Consider the following 9147-nt stretch of genomic DNA (forward strand, 5'->3'; position numbering starts at 1 on the left):
TTTGAGTGGGAGGTATTTGATGGCGTGTAGATCATCGCCACGGGCCATGTGGATATGAAGGAGATAATCCTCGATCCATACCGCAGGATCTGTTGTGCCATCGTACGATTCGATGTTTACGGGTTTGAAGCCCTCAGGGATTTTATGATCCATTACTTCATCTTTGAAGCATAGTGGGTGTGCGGCGCCTCTGTATTGGGCTATATCACGACGCAGCTCGAAGGAGCTTTGTCTGTTGAGTTCGGCCCGGCCGGATTCATTGCGTCCGGAGTGACGATCACCGTCACGTGTCGTGGGGCGCCTGCATGATCCTTAGATCGATCTTGTTTGCCTTGCCTTGTCCTCCGGGATGTCGCGCAGGTTGGGCGCATTTTCCCGTGCCTTAGTATGCTCGACGCGGTGCCGGGGCATGGCTTGAGTGGAGGGCCAAGAGGCCTCTCTGTCCCGGCCACGAGGTGGCCGGTCGACCATGTCATGCGCTGGTGATGTAGGTGCTTCCTCCTCTAGTCGGGGTAGCAGCCTGCGCTTTGGGTAGCTCTTGGAGGGGCGTTCGAGTTCATACTCTTCGGCCGCAAGGACTTCAGTCCATCTGTCAGCTAGCAAATCCTGATCAGCTCTAAGCTGTTGCCGCTTTTTCTTGAGGCTGCTTGCCGTGGCCATGAGCCTGCGTTTAAAACGCTCTTGTTCGGCAAGATCCTCTGGCACGACGAACTCGTCGTCGTCGAGGCTTGCCTCATCTTCGGAGGGAGGCATATAATTATCGTCCTCAACCTCTTGGTCCGCCGCTCTCTCGTGAGGGCTGGCTTCTCTGTCCTCCTGTGCCGAATTTTGCTGGAGGGGGTGTTCTTCGGCGCTATCCGGAGTAGTGTTATCTCCCGTGCCGGAATCACCGTTTTTTCCTTGGCGGGATTTAGAGCGGCGCCGCTGACGCCGGCGCTTGGGCTGTTTCTTAGAGGTATCGTCCACCGCTGTTCCATCGCCATCTTCATCCTTTGGAGTGTCCACCATATATATGTCATATGACGAGGTGGCCTTCCAATGCCCTACAGGTGCTGGTTCTTGTTCGTCTCCTGCATCGTCGTCCATGCCGTCAATGTCTTCGGAGTCGAAGTCAAGCATGTCGGTTAAGTCGTCGACAGTGGCTACGAAGTGGGTGGTGGGTGGGTTTTGAATTTATTCATTGTCCGTATCCCAACCTTGCTGACCGTAGTCCGGCCAGGGCTCTCCTGATAAAGAGAGAGAATTTAGAGAATTCAGGATGTCGCCGAAGGGCGAGTGCTGAAAGATGTCCGCGGCGGTGAACTCCATTATCGGCGCCCAATCGGATTCGATCGGCGGGGGCGCGGGGGGCTTGGAGTTCGGAGAGGAATCAGGCTCCTCGGAGTCACAGGCCATGCGGAGTGCGGGGCTGGAGTTTGTCTTGATCGCCTCTGAGATCGCAGCCCCTGAGGCAGCGTCCAACCGCTGATCCTCGATTGGCGCCGTGGGCTCCGAATCAATGGTCGGAACCGATGCGTGTGCGGCCTCCAAGGCGCTGTTCGGCGGCAGAGATATGTCATGCCCATCGAGACAGTGCAGCACGCTTGGCTGTGGCTCGAATCCGTCGAAGATCAAGTCCCCGCAGATGTCAGCCGTGTAGTTTAGGCTTCCAAACCTGACCTGATGGCCAGGGGCGTAACTTTCGATCTGCTCAAGGTGACCAAGCGAGTTGGCCCGCAGTGCGAAGCCGCCGAAGACGAAGATCTATCCGGGTAGAAAAGTCTCACCCTGGACTGCATCGTGGTTGATGATCAAAGAAGCCATCGGGCCTGAAAGCGACGACACAGAGGAACTCTCAATGAAAGCACCAATGTCGGTGTCAAAACCGGCGGATCTCGGGTAGGGGGTCCCGAACTGTGCGTCTAGGCCGGATGGTAACAGGAGACAAGGGACAGAATGTTTTACCCAGGTTCGGGCCCTCTTGATGGAGGTAAAACCCTACGTCCTGCTTGATTAATATTGATGATATGGGTAGTACAAGAGTAGATCTACCACGAGATCAAGGAGGCTAAACCCTAAAAGCTAGACTATGGTATGATTGTTGTATGATGAAGTTGTCCTATGGACTAAAACCCTCCGGTTTATATAGACACCGGAGAGGGTTAGGGTTACACAAAGTCAGTTACAATAGTAGGAGATCTTGAATATCCGCATTGCCAAGCTTGCCTTCCACGCCAAGGAAAGTCCCATCCGGACACGCGACAGAGTCTTCAATCTTGTATCTTCATAGTCCTGGAGTTCGGCTGAAGGTATAGTCCGGCTACCCGAACACCCCCTAATCCAGGACTCCCTCAGCGCCTCAGCCCACTTGGGCTGGTTCCCTTCTCCATACAGCCCATAAGGCCCTCCGGAAGAGGTGGACCCTCCCGGTGGACCCCCGGAACCCCTCCGGTGGCCCCGGTACAATGCCGATATGCCCCCGAAACTTTCCGGCGACCATATGACAACTTCCCATATATAAATCTTTACCTCCGGACCATTACGGAACTCCTCGTGATGTCCGGGATCTCATCCGGGACTCCGAACAACATTCGGTAATCACATACAAGTCTTCCTAACAACCCTAGCGTCACCGAACCTTAAGTGTGTAGACCCTACGGGTTCGGGAGACATGCAGACATGACCGAGATGACTCTCCGGTCAATAACCAACAACGGGATCTGAATACCCATGTTGGCTCCCACATGCTCCACGATGATCTCATCGGATGAACCACGATGTCGAGGATTCAATCAATCCGTATACAATTCCCTTTGTCAATCGGTACGTTACTTGTCCAAGACTCGATCGTCGGTATCCCAATACCTTATTCAGTCTCGTTACCGGCAAGTCACTTTACTCGTACCGTAATGCATGATCCCGTGATCAACCACTTGATCACATTGAGCTCATTATGATGATGCATTACCGAGTGGGCCCAGAGATACCTCTCCGTCATACGGAGTGACAAATCCCAGTCTCGATTCGTGCCAACCCAACAGACACTTTCGGAGATACCTGTAATGTACCTTTATAGTCACCCAGTTATGTTGTGACGTTTGGCACACCCAAGGCACTCCTACGGTATCCGGGAGTTGCACAATCTCATGGTCTAAGGAAATGATACTTGACATTCAGAAAAGCTACAGCAAACGAACTACACGATCTTTGAGCTAAGCTTAGGATTGGGTCTTGTCCATCACATCATTCTCCTAATGATGTGATCCCGTTATCAATGACATCTAATGTCCATAGTCAGGAAACCATGACTATCCTTTGATCAACGAGCTAGTCAACTAGAGGCTCACTAGGGACATGTTGTGGTCTATGTATTCATACATGTATTACGATTTCCGGATAACACAATTATAGCATGAACAATAGACAATTATCATGAACAAAGAAATATAATAATAACCATTTTATTATTGCCTCTAGGGCATATTTCCAACATTTTCCCCTAGCATCGTTATGGGAAAGGCCGCCGGCTGCTGGGCCGGCCCGCTGGCTCCTGGGCCGGATGGGCCGCGGCTGTGGGGATCCCTCCATAAAAAAATAAAGGGGCGCCGACTGTAGCGCGGAAAAATTACAGTTTAGCCCCTGTAGTCTTCAGCTTTTACGTGAGTTTTATTCCTGCAGCAATATTTCTCTTAGAACCCCCTGAAACCGTTTGTTTTCGCTGAAACCGCGTATTTGGGCTTTAAAATGTCTCGGGAATTCAATTTTTGGGCTATTTTCACGTACTAAATGCGCTTAACATGCTATACTTTGAAAACATGTTTTTATTATATGATTTTACTACTGTAGATTAATTGTTTTGCACTCTTAATCATTAAGTATGTCATATAAGAACGTGTTTTAGATAATGGAACGTCATTATTGAATAAGTTTATCAACATCGCATTTGTGCAAAAGATTACCTGCTGTAATCTCATGATTTTTGCATAAATTGTAGATGGCCGGAATTGTCAACAAGGAGTTTGCTGAGTTGGCCCAGATGGGGATGAACTACTTGTCATGGGCCTCGGACTATGAGATCTTTCTCCAGGGCAAAACCCTCCTGATGGCGATCGGTAAGGGGACCTAGCTGGCCCCCACTGATCCCAAGTTCGAAACTGAGATTGCGCAGGCTCTGCATTTTCTCCGTCATCACCTGTCACCTACTCTGAAAGACGAGTATATGGCTGAGCGGAGTGCTTCTGGCCTTTGGACCGCTCTTAAGCAGCGGTTTGAGCGGCTGAAGTACACTGTTAAGCCACGTGCAGAGGCAGAGTGGATCCTCTAAGGTTTGCGGACTTCAAGACGGTTGGGGAGTACAATTCGACTCTGCACCGGATTTGTACGACTCTCCAGATGTGTGGTACTGAGATTACCGACACTCAGAAGATTGAGACCACTTTCCACCCTGACGCGGTCCTGTCCGCATGGAACTATTGCCAGGGCAACTACATGAGGTATTCAGAGTTGATTGACGTCCTCCAGGTGGCAGAGGCGCAAGACGAGGTTCTGAAAAAGAACTTTGTCGCGCAACCACTTGGGAGGAGTTCTCGCCAGGAGGTGAACGCTCTAAAAGTCCTCAAGCCTCAACAGAAGAAGAGGGGCCGCAAGGGCAAGAAGAAGGCCCCTCAGCCCTCCGCCCCGGCTAAGCAGCAAAAGCCGGGCAAGGGGGGGCAGAGGCCTCAAGACTGCTTTCGGTGTGGCTCGGTGGAGCATTTCTCCCGCCAGTGCCGCGCACCATAGGAGGTCGTTGATGCATATAAGGCTCGAAAGGCGCGTGAGACGCACCTCGCCTTGGTTCAGGAGGGAGCACCACCGGCGCCCATGGCGGCACCTGTGATGATCTCTACGCCCCCTGTTGCGCCCAACGCGGCGATCCCCGTGGTGCCCATCGCGGCGGCTTTGGCGGTCTAGTGACACCAACGTTGCCATGGAGATTGACCACGTGGTCGCCTTGGCGGTGCCGCAACTAGATGTTGATGCTGCCTCCAAGATGATTTCTAAGGAGGATCAGCTCACTAGTATGGAGATTACGGCTGAGGTTAATGGCTTCTTCACCGAGTCTACTTAGCATACCTCTTTGGTTATCATGATTCCATTATTTGATATAAATTCGAATAAATTCGATTTGGTTGTAAGCTCTATGAGAGCATAAACTTATTATTTACTTTGGCGATTGGATGACATTTATTCATTTATTCCATTATTTATACATGATAGTATGTTATGGTCTGGAATGCGTGCATTTATTATTAATGTAGCATCTTCCTCATTACATTAATTATATGTCATATTTTAGAACGCTTGTGGCGCCCGAATGCAGGAAACGTGCCTTGCCGATAGCGCAACTACACATACCATTTTACGAGAAACTAAGTACTTTGAGTCTATTAAAAAATCTTCGGGAAGTATTATGACAATCACCGGCTGCGGTTCGCACATAGTTGGCTCCGGATGAGCCACTATTATACTTCCTATGGGAACAACTTTGATCACTAATGATGCGTTGTTATACCCGGAGTCGAGTCGTACTCTTTTGATCTTGAGAGACATCCGCGTCAATGGTTTTCATGCTGAGACCGATGATGAGAATGGAAAGGGGTGCCTACTTTCACAAAGCGGGATGCAAATGGTAAACATGTTATCGAAAGGCTTCCTTCGTCCAACACAGGGCTATACTACACTAAAATAGTACCACCTCCTGTGTACACTACCCTCAAGACCGTTTTTAGAAGCTCTGAACTCTTCTGCCTCTGGCACGATAGGTTAGGCCACCCCGGACTTAGGATGATGAGAAATATAATAAACAACTCGCATGGTCATAATGTTAATGTGAAGAACTTCCTGAATCCTGATAATTTCGTGTGCTCCGCATGCGCTAAGGGGAAGTTAGTCATTGGACCATCGCCCCTCAAGGTGAGGGATGAAATCCCCGCGTTCTTGGAGCGTATCCAAGGGGACATATGCGGTCCAATTCAGCCCCTCACGGGGCCGTTTCTGTACTTCATGGTGCTCATTGATGCTTTCTCTAAATGGTCCAATGTTTGCCCGCTGTCAACAGGAACCATGACTTTGCAAAGCTGATCTCTCAGATCATACAAATGAGGAATAATTTCCCTGATTATCGTATAAAGTCTATTCGAATGGACAACACCGGAGAATTTACTTCAAAGCCGTTCGATGATTATTGCATGGCAATGGGAATCAAAGTTGAGCACTCGGTACCGCATGTTCATACACAAAATGGACTTGACGAGGCATTGATTAAAAGAATTAAATTCATTGCCCGACCACTCCTTCAGGGTTGTAATTTACCAACTACATGTTGGGGCCACGCAGTGTTACATGCGGCCAATCTCATCAACTTTAGACCGTCGGCTTACAACATCCACTCTCCTATTCAGCTTGCGCAAGGGTCGGCACCGAAAATTTCCCACCTTCATAGGTTCGGTTGCCAGGTATATGTACCAATACCACCACCTCAGCGATCGGCGATGGGCCCGCTTCGTAAGTCAGGGATATACGTTGGTTATGAGACTGTGTCCATAATCAGGTATCTGGACCCCATGACAGGTGACTGTCACACGGCTCGTTTTGCTGATTGCATTTTTGATGAGGATCTTTTCCCGACTTTACGGGGAGAGAATCAACCCCTTGATGCTAAAAGTCAAGAAATCATGTGGCAAGCCACGGGAATCCACGCTCATGACCCGCGCACTGCTGAGACTGAGAGAGAAGTCCAAAAGATAATAGATTTGCAGTCATTAGCAAATCAACTGCCTGACCACTTTAGTGACTTAAAGGCTGTGACAAAATCGCATGTGCACACGCTCAATGCACCGGAAAGGGTTGTAATACCAAAGAAAAATGATGGTATACCCGCTCCCGTCCAAAGGCTTAAAAGGACGAGAGATCCGGCTTCTCAAATCCCAAGTACTCGGGGACGCCCGACGAAAAGGATAAGAGAGATTTATTACAACCTGTCGCCAAAGTACCCCAAATTGAAACGGGGAGCCAGTCGAGACCTGGCACAAGTACGGAAAATTCAGTGCACGAAATTCTGGACTTAAACTTTCCCATAGGGGAAACGCCCAGCGAAGATGTGAGCGCACACATCGGCGCGGGAAATCTAAAGGACCTTGCTCCCATAATGGGAAATTTGGTAGAGCAAGTGTTAGCGCCGGATGCTCTCCATGATGAAATGGCCATAAATTATAGTTACACGGGGGAGTCCATGAACCGGGCAACGGTGATTGTCGACATTAACTTTGCTACGAAAATTGCCTTAATCGTAGATCTTGACCCTGAGCCTAACATGCTCGCTGATTGCAAGAAAAGGTCGGATTGGAAAGATTGGCAGCAGGCAATTACTACCGAATTATTATCTCTCAACAAAAGGAAGGTGTTCGGACCAGTTTGTCGAACTCCTCCCCACATTTGCCCTATTGGCCATAGGCGGGTTTTCATTCGAAAGAAAGATGAAAATAATAAGATAGTACGGTACAAAGCAAGGCTTGTCGCTCAAGGGTTCACTCAACGACCAGGTGTCGATTTTGAGGAGACTTATTCCCCGGTCATGGATGGAGTTACCTTTAGATACTTGATCTTGATGGCAGTAAACATGGGCTTGAAAATGAAACTAATGGATGTTGTCACTTCTTACTTGTATGGTAACTTGGATTCGAACATATACATGAAGGTTTCAGAAGGTATCCCTGTTCCGAACCATGATAGAGCAAACGGGGGTCTATACAGTGTTCAACTTCAAAAGGCACTGTACGGACTCAGACAGTCTGGTAGAATGTGGTACAATCGCTTAAGTGATTTCGTTCATGAGAAGGGCTACACGAGCAATAAAGATTGCCCATGTGTTTTTATACGGTGATCCCAAGATGAATTCTGTATAATCTCGGTGTACGTGGATGATTTAAACATAATCAGTACGCCTGAGGATATTGAGGAAGCGAGTTCCTACCTGATGTCGGAATTCAAGATGAAGGACTTGGGTAAAACCAAGTTCTGTCTAGGTCTGCAACTTGAACATTCCCCTGATGGGATCCTAGTGCACCAGTCGGCCTACACCTAGAAAGTGTTGGAGAGATTTGGATTTGATAAGGCATACCCTTCTAAGACCCCGATGGCCGGAACATCTTTACAGCCAGACAAGGACCCGTTCAGGCCAAAGGAAGAGGGGGGGGGGACTCTGGGACCAGAGGTTCCTTACCTGAGTGCAGTTGGAGCACTCATGTACCTCGCAAATTGTACACAACCAGACATTGCATTCGCCGTCAGTTTGCTTGCTCGGTACAGTTCTGAACCTACCAAGAGGCATTGGAAAGGTGTCAAGGACGTCTTCCGTTACCTGCAAGGGACCAAAGATCTTGGCCTGTTTTATAAAAGAAATCAAGACCTATCTATTATAGGCTATGCCGATGCTGGGTACCTATCGGACCCGCATGATTGCAAATCACAGACTGGATATGTTTTCCTTTGTGGTGGAACTGCGTTTTCCTGGAAATCGTCCAAGCAAACACTTGTGTCGACTTCCACGAACCACTCGAAAATCATGGCACTATTCGAAGCATGAAAAGAGTGTGTATTGCTTCGGTGGATGATCGGCCACATTCAGCAGACATGTGGGTTGAACACCGTATAAACCCCTACCATTATCTATGAAGATAATGCTGCTTGTGTTGCACAAGTCCAGATGGGTTATATGAAGAGTAACCTCACAAAGCATATTAGTCCCAAGTTCTTCTATGCACATGAGCTGCAACAGTTGAACGAGGTGAGAGTTTTGCATACTGAGTCATGTGACAATCTTGCTGATATGTTCACTAAATCATTATCGTCATCAACCTTAGAGAGGTGTGTGCGTGGAATCGGTATGATGAGACTTAGAGAGATGCAAGGTTCAGGGGGAGAAACTTCACAAATTCGTCGTTAAAATCTCGATCCTGATGATCGAGTACTCAACTTGATGGTTGAGTGGATTGTACTCTTTTTTCCTTGAGTGAGTTTTCCCGATGTTTCTCACACGAGGTTTTTGACGAGGCAATTCGTGCAATACAACAACGTATACTGTGTGCTCTTTCTTCATATTTTTTCTCACTGGGTTTTTCGGAGTTTTGA

The sequence above is a fragment of the Triticum aestivum genome, chromosome 5A, assembly GCF_018294505.1.
Source record: "Triticum aestivum cultivar Chinese Spring chromosome 5A, IWGSC CS RefSeq v2.1, whole genome shotgun sequence".
Classification (NCBI taxonomy): domain Eukaryota; kingdom Viridiplantae; phylum Streptophyta; class Magnoliopsida; order Poales; family Poaceae; genus Triticum; species Triticum aestivum.